At 52.0% G+C, this 12,131-nt stretch overlaps 1 pseudogene; it reads left to right on the top strand.

The window, feature by feature from the left end:
• Positions 1–1,356: 1,356 nt before the first annotated feature.
• On the top strand, positions 1,357–4,906 carry LOC136514111 (protein unc-13 homolog; annotated as a pseudogene).
• Positions 4,907–12,131: the final 7,225 nt, after the last annotated feature.

Below are 12,131 nucleotides of genomic sequence, written 5' to 3'. Positions count from 1 at the left end.
GAGTTGGAGAAGACGAGGTTATGCCGGGCAAACCAGAGGGATAGAAGCTGCGCAAGTGGGTGATACGGAGGCACTAGGTGATGGCGATCATGGTGACGTGCTTGGCTGAGGCTGGGAGGGCTCTACGACTCCGGCGCGAGCTCGTCGGAGCTGGGCGGCGCTGACGGGAAATCGAGGGATGGAGAGAGCAACAGGAGGGCGCTCCCAGACTTATCAGGCGAGCGGAGAGCGGCGGGAGAGGTGCGCTTGACACGTAACGGCAACGCGGACACGTCGAAGCAGGAGGTGTCGCTCGCGGGCACGCGTGGAAGCCAGTGGAAGCTTGCCAGCGGCGAGAGCCTGCCTACTTGCACTGTTCAAGATATTTACCGAATTGCCACTCGCTTCATTTTTCAAATTACTTTCAAATTTGTATGGTAACTCAAAAATCTCCAAAAATAAAAGTTGCTCCAAATTCAAAGTTCAACAACTTTGCTTTAATAACCATACTCAAATTCTGTCTACATTTAACAATGCAAGTTTAAAAACAAAAGGGGACACTTTAAGAATTTATCCCCTTTCAAATTACTTCAAATTTTATATAACAACTTTGAAAACTCTAAAAATCAACTTTGTACACATTAACAAGCTCTACACTTTTCTTTTAGGCTCAACCCCAAATTGTGCTCAGATTTAGAATTAGGTTTTCCAGGGTAGTATTAAATGCTGAAAATTAGGGTTTTGGAATTCCAATTTAATACTAAGGTTTTGAACTTGATTCTTCTCATACAAGTCAACACATATAATCATAAAGGTAAACTTGTTTTAGTGAATGTATATTAAAGTTTTCACTAACACAAAAATAATGTGCAATGCATATGATGACATGCCATATTTTAGTGTTTAAAACACCAGAGGTGTTACATCGGTGACACGTGAGAGACGAAATGAAATGGGGGAAAGGAAAAATGAACAGATCAGAAGTGGCGCGTTTCCAAAAAAAAAAGAGCTAACATGTGGGACCCAAAACTCAGAGAGAAACGAGGAGGTAGGAGATGGATGAGCGATGTGGCAGGAGACGGACGGCGCAGATCAAAGCAGGCGCAGATCCAACGGCAAAAAAATTCGTGTGACTGGACAGACGAATCACACGGGCAAAGGAAAGCTTTTATGAACTGATTTATGTATAGCCTCTAAAACATGTGAATGTACCAGGTAGACAGCGCCATGACGATCTATGTATAGCCAATTCGCAGCTACAGTGATTCTGATTCGATTGCGAGCATTTCCTATTTTCTGTTTTTAGGCAACGCATTCACTGGCACACGTATATAGCGGTATAGCCTAGCATGCCTCCTCTTGCGAGAGGCTAGCTAGCTGCAGGGTTGGCGTTCGGCCGGCCGTACATACCGTACGGCGGCGCGGCGCCTTCCTTCCCTACCCTCCAACGACGACGAGCTAGCTACCTCACCGACCGATCCATCCATCCATCCATCGGCGCCCACCCACCATGGCCCGCCGGCGCCGCCTCTCGGCGTCCTCGTTGCCAGAGGCGGCGGCTGGCGCCATTCCCAGTCCGTTCCCTCCCGAGCTCCGGTGGCCTTTCGCTCGCCTCGACGTGGCCCTCACCCAGGACGAGCTCCGGGAATCCTCCTACGAGATCTTCTTCTGCGCATGCCGCTCCACTCCCGCCGGCGGCACGCGCCCATCCGCCGCGGCCAGAGGCGGCAGGGGAGGAGGGGGGGCGACCCCCAACGAGAGCACCACCCCCGGAGGCGTCGTCGTCTCCTACCGCCGCCGGTGGAGCGGCAAAGAACATGGCGGTCACGAGCCGCCTGAAGCGCGCGCTCGGCCTGCGCGCGAGGAACACGAGGCCCACAGTGGGGGCGGGCGGGCGCCCGTTGACGTCGGCGGAGATCATGCGGCGGCAGATGGGGGTCAGCGAGCACACCGACAGCCGTGTCCGGAAGACCCTCGTGCGCTCCCTAGTCGGCCCACAGATGTCCAGGAAGGTGGACTCCCTCGTGCTCCCCCTGGAGCTCCTCCGCCACCTCAAACCCGCCGACTTCTCCGACGCCGGCGAGCACCGCGCGTGGCAGCTCCGGCAGCTCAGGGTCCTCGAGGCGGGCCTCGTCTCCCACCCCTCCGTGCCGCTGGACAGCGGCAACGCCTCGGCGTCCGGTCTCCGCGAGATTGTCCGGTCCGCCGAGCTGCACACGCGGCCCGGCGGCCTCGACGTGCGCGCCCTGTCGGCCGCCGTGACGGCGCTGTGCTGGCGGTCCGTCGACGCCTGCCGCTGGGCCGACGGCTACCCGCTCAACGTGCACCTGTACCTGACCCTCCTCCGCGCTGTGTTCGACGCCAGGGACGAGACGGTGGTGCTGGACGAGGTTGATGAGCTCATGGAGCTCATCAGGAAGACGTGGAACATCCTCGGGCTCAACGACACCATCCACAACGTCTGCTTCACGTGGCTGTTCTTGGAGAAGTACGTGATGACTGGGGAGATGGAGCCGGACCTGCTGTCCGCGGCCCTGGCGATGCTCGAGCAGGTCCGCGGCGACGTCCAGAGGCAAGCCGAGGCCGGCGCGCTGGAGGCGGCGCACCTCAGGATCTTGTCGGCGACACTGGCGTCCATGCGTTCGTGGGCGGAACACAAGCTGCTGGATTACCACGAGGCATTTGGTGACCACCAAGGAGGAGGCTCCTTGGTCGCGATGGAGAATGTCGTTTCACTTGCTGTCTTGGCGGCAACGATGCTCAGCCAGGATGTGCCCTCGTCTTTCGCAGCGGCGGGTGGCGGCTGCCAGCGGCGATCTCTCGTCAAGTACTGGGTCGTCGTCTTCATCGTTTTCAGCTGGGGAGCAAGTGGAGCGGTATATCAAGTCGTCGATGAGGCGTGCATTCACCAGGGTACGTACGTTGCCCCAGACTACCCATGTACCCATGTACGTATCCATCTGCTACGACCTCCATGTGTCATGCATGTAACAAGCATGTGGCGGCGGCATGGCAGCTGCACGAGACCGGCACGGCCGGGAAGATGGACAGCATGATCGTGGAGGTGGACGAGGACCCCTGCGAGGCCCTGATGTACGTGGCGTCGCAGACCAAGGATCTGGCAAGGGTGGAGAAAGAGGTGTACAGCCGCATGCTCCGGCGGTGGCACCCGTGCCCGACGGCGGTGGCCGCCGCCACGCTCCACAGCAGCTTCGGCGCGCTGCTGAAGCGGTACGTGTCGAGGATGGCGGCGGCGTGCGGCCTGAGCAGCGAGTCTGTGCGCGTGCTGCACACGGCTTCTAAGCTGGACAAGTGGTTGCTACAGATGGCTGGCGAGGACGACCCGCCGGCGGCAGACCAGCTGCCGCCGCCAATGGCCTCCTACGACGTGGACTCCATCATCTTCGGCCTGGTCAAGGGCTGGATGGATGAGCGGTTAAAGGTAGGGGACGAGTGCGTGAGGAGGGCCCAGGAGGCAGAGACCTGGAACCCGAGGTCCAAGGCCGAGCCGTACGCGCAGTCTGCGGTGGACCTGATGAAGCTGGCCAAGGTCACCATGGATGAGCTGCTGGAGATCCAGGTGGCGCCGGCGTGCAAAGAGGAGCTGCTGCAGCGCCTGGTTGACGGCGTCGATCACCTCATCCACCAGTACGCTCTGCTCCTTGCCAGCTCGTGCGGTGCGGTAACTACTTGCATGCACATGCACGATTGTTTGTTACAGCATATGCACGCATGTAGCCATGGCCCATGGCACACTCACAAGTGACAACGACTGACAACCCAAGCAGGGTCGTCCAAGGAGAGCTACGTTCCACCTCTGCCGCCATTGACGCGGTGCAACCAGGACTCGAAGCTCGTGCAGCTCTGGAGGATGGCTGCGCCGCCATGCCAGGTGGGCGACCTGGAGGCGCTCGACTGCGGCAGGGCCGACATCGTCACGAGCAGCAAGAAGCCCAGGCTGGAGTCGAGCCGGTCGAGACGAGGAGACGACCGAGACCACGCGGCGGCGCACGCGGTGCGCCCCGCCACCAGCCGCGGCACGCAGCGGCTCTACGTGCGTCTCAACACGCTTCACTACCTCCTCGCCGTCCTGCAGAGCATCGACAGGTCCCTCTCCTCCGCGCTGGCGCCACATCGGCAGCGGCGCCGCCGCGCGCGGAGCTCGACCTTCGACCACGCCCGCCCCGCCCTCGACGCCGCCGTCCACCACGTGTCCGAGCTCTCCGCGTACCGCCTCGTCTTCCTCGACTCCGCTCAGTTCCTCCACCAGGCGCTGTACCAGGGGGGCGTCACCGCCGTGCGCGCCCGGCCCGCGCTCCGCGTCATGAAGCAGAACCTCGCGTTCCTCTCCGGCGTGCTCACCGAGCAGGCGCAGGCGCCGGCCGTGCTCGAGGTGATGAGGGCCTCCGTGGAGGCCTTCCTGACGGTCGTCCTCGCCGGCGGCAGTGGGCGGGCCTTCGCCCGCGCGGACCACACGGCGGTGGCGGAGGACTTCGCGGGCTTGAAACGCCTCTTCTGCGGCTTCGGGGTGGCGGAGGAGACCGTCGAGAGGGAGACGGCGCGGGCGGAAGGGGTGCTGGCGCTCATGGCTGTTCCCACGGAGAAGCTCATCCATGAGTTCCTCGGCCACTACGCTTCTTCCACTCCGATGGCAGCGGCGGCTGACGAGTTGCCGCAGCTGCCGATGATGCCGGTGACGCCCACGACGAGACGCTGGAGCCGGTCCGACGCCAACACCGTCCTCCGCGTGCTGTGCTACCGAGACGATGAGGCAGCGAACAGATTCTTGAAGAAAGCCTTTGATCTGCCCAAGAGGAGGTAGCTGATTGCCCAATTCCCCATCGCCGGCCCATAGGATATAGGATCAGATCGGATCCATCATTTGGGACCCAATATTTTTGTTCAAGGCGTGTTCTTATGCACATATTGTATCGAGTTTGTCTACTGAACAAACGGTTGTTTTGTTGTCATTCAATAACCGGTTGTTTCAAAGGGAAGAAGCATCAACAAAAAAAAAAAGACAAAAGAAAAAATGGTTGTTTTGTTGTCTTTCAGTAACTGGTTATTCCAAAGCCAAATAACAACCAGATTTCAGCTTGCTGCCAAACGGGTGTTTCAACAGTAAAAATTATCCAAAAAATGAACAAGCAGGAAATATAAATGTAAGAAAACAAAAAAAGGTTGAACAAGGAAGAATACTTACAACTATTTGAAACTTAATATAATGTACACCAAAACTAACAAACTAAAAAGAAACCCGCCAATGAAATTAAAAAGCACAGCTTAGTGTAAAAAATACAGCAAAAAAGAAAAAAATTAAATACACTAACAAAAAAAGGAAAATAATTCAACTGACTCCATATCAATCATTGACGGCATGGGAAAAAATCATTAAAAACATATAAAACTAATATTTATTACAAACATAATTATAGATATAAAACTTGTTTAATTAATACAAACATAACTAGAGAATTCCACAAATAAACCCACATACTTCAAAGCATTTCTTCAAAAAGAAGAAGCCATACTACTCAAGAAAAGTTAAAAGGGAAAATCCGATGGCATCTAGCACTCTAGTAAGAGTCTTCTACTGGACGAACACGGATACTCAAAACGCGATAGAACGACATCATTTCGCCTGCAACCTTAAATGATCTCCCAGCAATCAGATTTGCATCCTCTTCTCCCGTCACCTTGACATACACAGTGTCATTATTCGAATCGTAGGCAAACTTACACATAGAAAGATAATGACCACCATGATTCTGCTTCAACACACGAGCAACTAATTTCAACATATTATCACTGGTCAACCCTTTAGCAGCAATAAGCTGACATTGCTCTCCAAAAACTAAATCAAGATTGTCCAAAACAAACAAAGACACTACTTCAACTTCAAAAGTAAATGGTACTGTAGCTTCAGGAGAATTGAATTGTTTTGAGAAACAACCTAGGAAAAATTTTAAAAAAAACTTAAACAAAAAAATGATTAAACAAAAAACAATCAAACATATAAAAAAATAAAAAACTATTTGAAAATTAAGAGAAAAAAGGTACCTTGATCCTTATTGGAATATCCATAAAAGCTCTAGAAGAGCCCGTCCTTTGCACAATACTTTTAACTGGATATACACTAACAACAATATCACCAACTGATATCCTCCACTTGCGAAGTTGGAAGGGAAGACGATCCAAATGAGCTAGAACAAAAACAATACCATCATGATCATCAACGCAGAATTTGCTGTCATTCACCATCGTTCGCATCGTTATCCGCTTGTGCTCAATATATTTCAAAGCACAAGCAACGATGGACACATGATCAGTGGTGGGACTACTCAACCAAACTGCCATCAGACGAGACTGCTCACCAATAATCAACCCGAGGACCTCCATGACATAATAAAAAACAACCATATTCTCAAAGATACCTGTTGCCATCTAAAAAAATGAAATTAAATATGGCTGAACCTGAACGTATAACCTCAACATGACTAAAATTGATACAATTGCCAACTGAATAACTGAACAACAAAAAGATAGAAAAGGAAACTGTAAGCGCAACCACCACTGCTATATGGACATGACCTAATAAACCTAATCATAGCAGAAAAATATGGCCCATCGATATATATGTCTATGCAGCCCGAGGCACGACGGCATGGCACGAAGCCCGCTTTTTTAGCCCGACACGAGCACGGCCCGACCCGGTGACGTGCGGGCCCGGGCTGGCACGGCCCGGCCCAGCCTACGACTGTCGACGAAATATGGTCGGCAGTCTACCTAGGGGTATGCCCAAGGTAGTAGATTGTCGGCAGACAGATGCGCAAGCCACAAACAAGATGGTGACGCAAGACACGAGGTTTTATCCAGGTTCGGCCGCCGCGAAGGCGTAATACCTACGTCCTGCGTCTGATTGTATTGCTATATGTCCAATGAGAGATGTTTTTTAGAGGGGTCCCCTGCCCGCCTTATATAGTCCGGGGGCAGGATTACAGATCTGTAAACTAATCCTAGCCAGTTACAATTGCCATAGGTGGCCGGATAATGATTCCTATTCTAACCGACCAGGATCTTGCTTGACCTCCAAATCTGTCTTGACTCCTTGCGCGGGATTCCGAACAGGTTGGCTGGGCCGCGCGTCGTCTTCTAGTGGACCGAACCCCCTGATCCGGGCCGGCCCAAGCCTAGCCGTAAGGGTATAGGGGTTAATACCCCCACAGCTAGTCCCCAAGCACCATGTATTATGCTGTGACACGCCGTTCGATCTCCTTCGACTAATGCGATCCGTCTTCATGTCATCTCCAACTGATTGAAACATTGACCAATCGAATGTGCCAGCATTCTGGTTAGAACAGAGAGCAGTAGACCACGATTATAGCCGAAGATTCCGGTTGTCCGAAAAATGCATGGTGCTCTTAAAGAAAAAAGAAAAAGATTTCTTTCCTTATCAAGTGTGCCCACTTGTATTTCTGAAAAGAAATGTAAGTAACCCTTGGACAGTAGTAATTCTGGCAATCTGTCAAAGCGTAGGGGTCGATAAAATAAACACATTCACCGCAAGGTGAAGTGTGCCCACTTAGTCCCCGAGCCTGGTAGTAGGTGACGTAGGCACGTGGTGCCAGGGTCTAAAAAGAATTTCCACTGAAGTTAAGAATCCAATCGTCGTACAAGCAATACGAGATGCACCGGCAGGTGCATCGTACCGGTGTAGTCCCCGAGCTTGCTGGAAGGCGAAGTATAAGCCTTGTAGCAAGGTCCAAATAAATGCCTCTCGACTGTATGTGAGTACAAATCACATGTAGCCGAGGAGAGCGGTCTCCGAGCAGTGGTCGGAACAGTCCCCAAGCACAGTAGTGGTCAGAGCAGTCCTCGAGCACGGTAGTGGTCGGAGCAGTCCCCGAGCACGATAGTGGTCTGGACAGTCCCCGAGCACGGTAGTGGTCTAGGCAGTCCCCGAGCATGGTAGTGGTCTAGGCAGTCCCCGAGAACGATAGTGGTCTGGGCATTCCCCGAGCACGATAGTGGTCTAAACCATCCATGAGCACAAGACGTGCGGCGAAGAACCAAATGCCACTTGAACTATTATTTGGTGTATTTATTTATCTTCTTACTCTATCAAGTCCAATCTGACATGTCTGGTCAAAAAGTAGACGGGTATAGCACGTCATACTGCCTTCTTGTCCTTTCAAGCAAACAGTCACTTAGCACCTGTAAGGAGGTGCGTCAGTGTGGGCCCTCTCACACTGGTAACCAAAGAGGCGCATACACTGATAACGAAGAGGCGCATATATTGGCATAGATCTCGAGGTTGTGAAAACAACCGTCTGCCGGCGCGTGCGCACGTCTCCCAAAAAATCTCGGGCAGACCAAAACGGTGGAAACTCTTGGTTATTTAATAACATAGAATTTGGTAAGTTACTTTTTACCGAACCCATTACCATTCGCCGCCGTAGCCTTCTTCTTCCTCTTGCCAAACCCTAATACCTCCGAAATCATCACCAACCAACTCCTCCACCGTATCTACTTTCATCAGGGAGGCCGGATTCATGGCGAAAAGTGACGCCCAGAAGAAAGCCAGAGTCATGGTGAGGAGCAGCAGCAGCCGGAGGTGATAGCAAAGAGCACGTTTGTCGATGCTACGGCCTGTGGGAAGGCCATAGTGATCGCAGAACCTGCAAACTCCGGACCAGCACCGCTACCAGAAGAAGAGGCCGAAGAAGACAAAGTAGAGGAGGTCCTGGGGCGTCCACAGGACAAATGACAACATGTATATGTGTCGCGCTGGTGGAACGACCAATGGGTTGTTCATGAGGAAATCCCAGAGGTCGAAGAGACCATGAAGGTTGAACGAGCGGCGAAACGGCTGGTGACGGAAGTCCAGGTATGCTTTGCTTCACCACCTGATCTTGCTATCCAGTCAAACTGTCTTACTTAGCTTTTACATGCAGGACTTAATGAAGACCGCAAGGTACCGAAAGAAGTGCTTCGACCAGATTGAGGGGATGCACAGCAAGCAATAAAGAACTGGTGGCCGAAGTGGAACGCTTGCGCCACCAACTTGAAGCCGTCAACCATGAGAGGACGAAGCAAGAGGCGTAGAACCAGAACCTGGTCGTCCAGCTCAGTAACACAAGAGCAGGAAAGAACAAGTAAGTTGTCACTTTATCACAACTAGTGCATGACAAGTGTTGTTGCGTTGTTGGTAGTAACAGCTGTGGTGCAGGCTTAGAAGCCGAAGTAATCCGTCTTCGAGAGGAGAATAGCCATGTGTGTCGTAGAGTGTGATCGCCTGAAGGAGGACAACAAGAAACTGGCCACACGACCAGTCGCAACTCTGGGACCACACGACCAAGATGAAGGAGGAACTGAAAAGTAAGTGTTTCCAAACCAACTTGCTCACTTTTGTTGCCCGCCTTATCTTGTTGTGGCATAACGTTTTAATGTCTTGTGCCAATTTGCAGTTTTAAAGGTCAATGCCAAGAAGCATCTGGAAGCCATGATAAAAGAACGTGACGGCTGGAAGGCGCAGTGCCAAGAGATCACCACGGATTGGGATGCATGGAAGAAACGGTGCCAGGAAGTGGCAACGGGCATTTTGCCAGTCCTCAACCTTATCGATCCAGCGCTACAGAGGACGTGCCAAGGACGCCATAGCTCGGACTGGTCGATAGATGCCGAAAGGCATGGGGATGGTTCCAAGAGTTCGTGAAGGAGGTGAGTGAGTATATAGGCGCACATGTACTAAGCATGGTACGTGCTCACTACCCCCTTGATCGATCTCAAACGCCTGGAGGCTAGATACCCGAAGGAGGTAGATCCAGACAAGGCTGAGGAGCTTCAGATGACCCAGCTGGACTTGTCGGCAAAAATAATTGGTGACATTAACCTATGTGGAGGCGGGACAACACCTGTATAGGGTACGCCATCAACAAGTCAGCTGGAAGCGCCATCAGCTTTAAGCCAACCGGCGAAGCCTGCGGTCTCGACCAGCCAGGCATCGGCGGGGCCATCTTCTTCAGCTCGACCAGTACAAGAGTCCCTTAGACTCGAGCAGGATGTCAGGAGCAGCGAGCAGCAGGTGCCACGTGCCTCGACCAGCCAATAGGATAGGCCATAGCTGTAGAAGAAGATGTAGTTGTGTTATTATAAACTTGTACCTTTCAGGCAAGCTTGTAATAACGTCACTGTATAGCATCATAAGCTGTTTGTTTGTATAAAATGTATTTAAGCTTGGAACTCGTGTTGGTGTAACTAAGTGAGAACATGTTAGCGTTCTGTTTAGTTGTACCAGTTTAGTCGACACGTCATCCTAAAAGGTTTGTACGGCCTGGTTTGCCATGTGGTCGGAGTGTGAGGTGTGTGGCCTATGCACACATAGACGCAAACAAGTCAAACCAGAGGGGACCTGCCGATCACCCATAGCGTAGAGAGCAGATCCCATGCACGTGTTGGAGGAACTGGAGACAGGGGCCTGCTCCAAAAAACCCAGGAAGGAATGTGGTCGGTTTTGACTGGTTGAGTTAGAATAACCATAGACTTCGAAGTGACACATTAGAGTGGTCGAGAAATCATAATAGCTTTATTGAATTAAATCGAAAGTACAAGAGGAGTACATATCTTAGTAGTTTAAGCATAGAAATGCCTAAGCTTGTCGATGTGCCATGAATTGGGGTACGTCCATACCATCTAGGTGAGCTAACCTGTAAGACGTTGGTCGTGTGACTTCCTTGATCATGAAGGGCCCTTCCCATGGAGTGCGAGTTGTGGACACCAGCCTGATTCATCTTCCACTTCAGGACCAGGTCCCCGACCACGAAGAACCATTCTTTAACGTTCTTGTTGTAGTACCTGCGCAAAAACAGCAAGGTATTGGCTGTACGTACGCAAGAATCGAGCCGCTTCTCTTCTGCACTATTCACTTCTAGCTCCCGCACTTCATTGACCTTGCATTCGTTGAAATTTCTCTACCCGTGCTGATCTGAAAGCTATATCTGCTAGGAGGACTGCCTCAGCACCGTAAACCATAAAGTATGGTGATACGCCGGTATTACGACTGGGCTGGGTTCTGAGGCCCCAGACCATGGCTGGTAACTCTTTGAGCAATCTTCCGGGCGCTTTGTCATTTCTCTGTACATCCTCTTCTTCAGTGTAGTCCAAGATCATACCATTTGCCCGCTCGACCTGTCCATTAGCTCTAGGGTGCGCCACCGATACATATTTTACTACTATGCTCCTTTCATCGCGAAGTCCCAAAAAGCGTTCCGGTGAACTGAGTACCCAGATCAGTGATGAATCGCTGCTTGGGTATGCCAAAGCGGTGGATGACCTGGTCGAGGAATGTGACAGCCTTTTTGAGGATGCCTTGTACCAGGGCATGTACTCTATCCACTTAGAAAATTTGTCGATCAGCACAAAGACCACATGTAAATTTCTTAGGAGCCGGTTTTTGAAGGGCCCGATCATATCCAGTCCCCAGCATGCGAAGGGACAAGAGGCTGGTATTGTCTGGATCTCGTGTGCTGGTACGTGGATTCTCTTGGTCGAAGAACTGCAACCCTCACAGTGGCGGACTAGCTTCTCTGCATCGGCTACCGCTGACGGCCAATAGAACCCGGCTAAGAAAGCCTTGCCAACCAGCATTCTCGAGGCCGCGTGGTTGCCCGCATTGGAGCCAGAGTGGATTTAGTCTAGGAGATGGTTCGGACCCATCCTCCTGGGTTATACACTTCATCAAGATTTCCTTTGCGTTCTTGCGCCATAATTGCCATCGACGAGCAGATACTGCTTACTGCGACGCATCAGGCGACTCTGTTTTTCTGTCCGGGATCAGTGTAACCACTGCCATCTATCAAGTACTTGATGAAAGGTAATAGTCTCCAGTCGGGCTCATAGTGGTCGGGAGGTGGCTCGGTGGTGTTGACCCAGAACCGTAGCCACCAATAGCTGGTCGGAGCTGTCGACCGTGGAATCTTCCTCTTCGATGGAAGGCTGTGAGCAAGTCTTGAACGAATACGCCATGTGGGACTTGCTTTGTGGATGATCCTAACTTTGACAGCGCAGTTGCGGCCTTGATTTTGTCTTGGACCACGTGTGTGTACTTCAATGCGCACAGTGAACTGCATTCCACCTTTCTGATCGATTTGCAG

The sequence above is a fragment of the Miscanthus floridulus genome, chromosome 16, assembly GCF_019320115.1.
Source record: "Miscanthus floridulus cultivar M001 chromosome 16, ASM1932011v1, whole genome shotgun sequence".
Classification (NCBI taxonomy): domain Eukaryota; kingdom Viridiplantae; phylum Streptophyta; class Magnoliopsida; order Poales; family Poaceae; genus Miscanthus; species Miscanthus floridulus.
The sequence above is the reverse complement of the archived record's forward strand: the minus strand, read 5'-3'. Positions and strand labels throughout refer to the sequence as shown.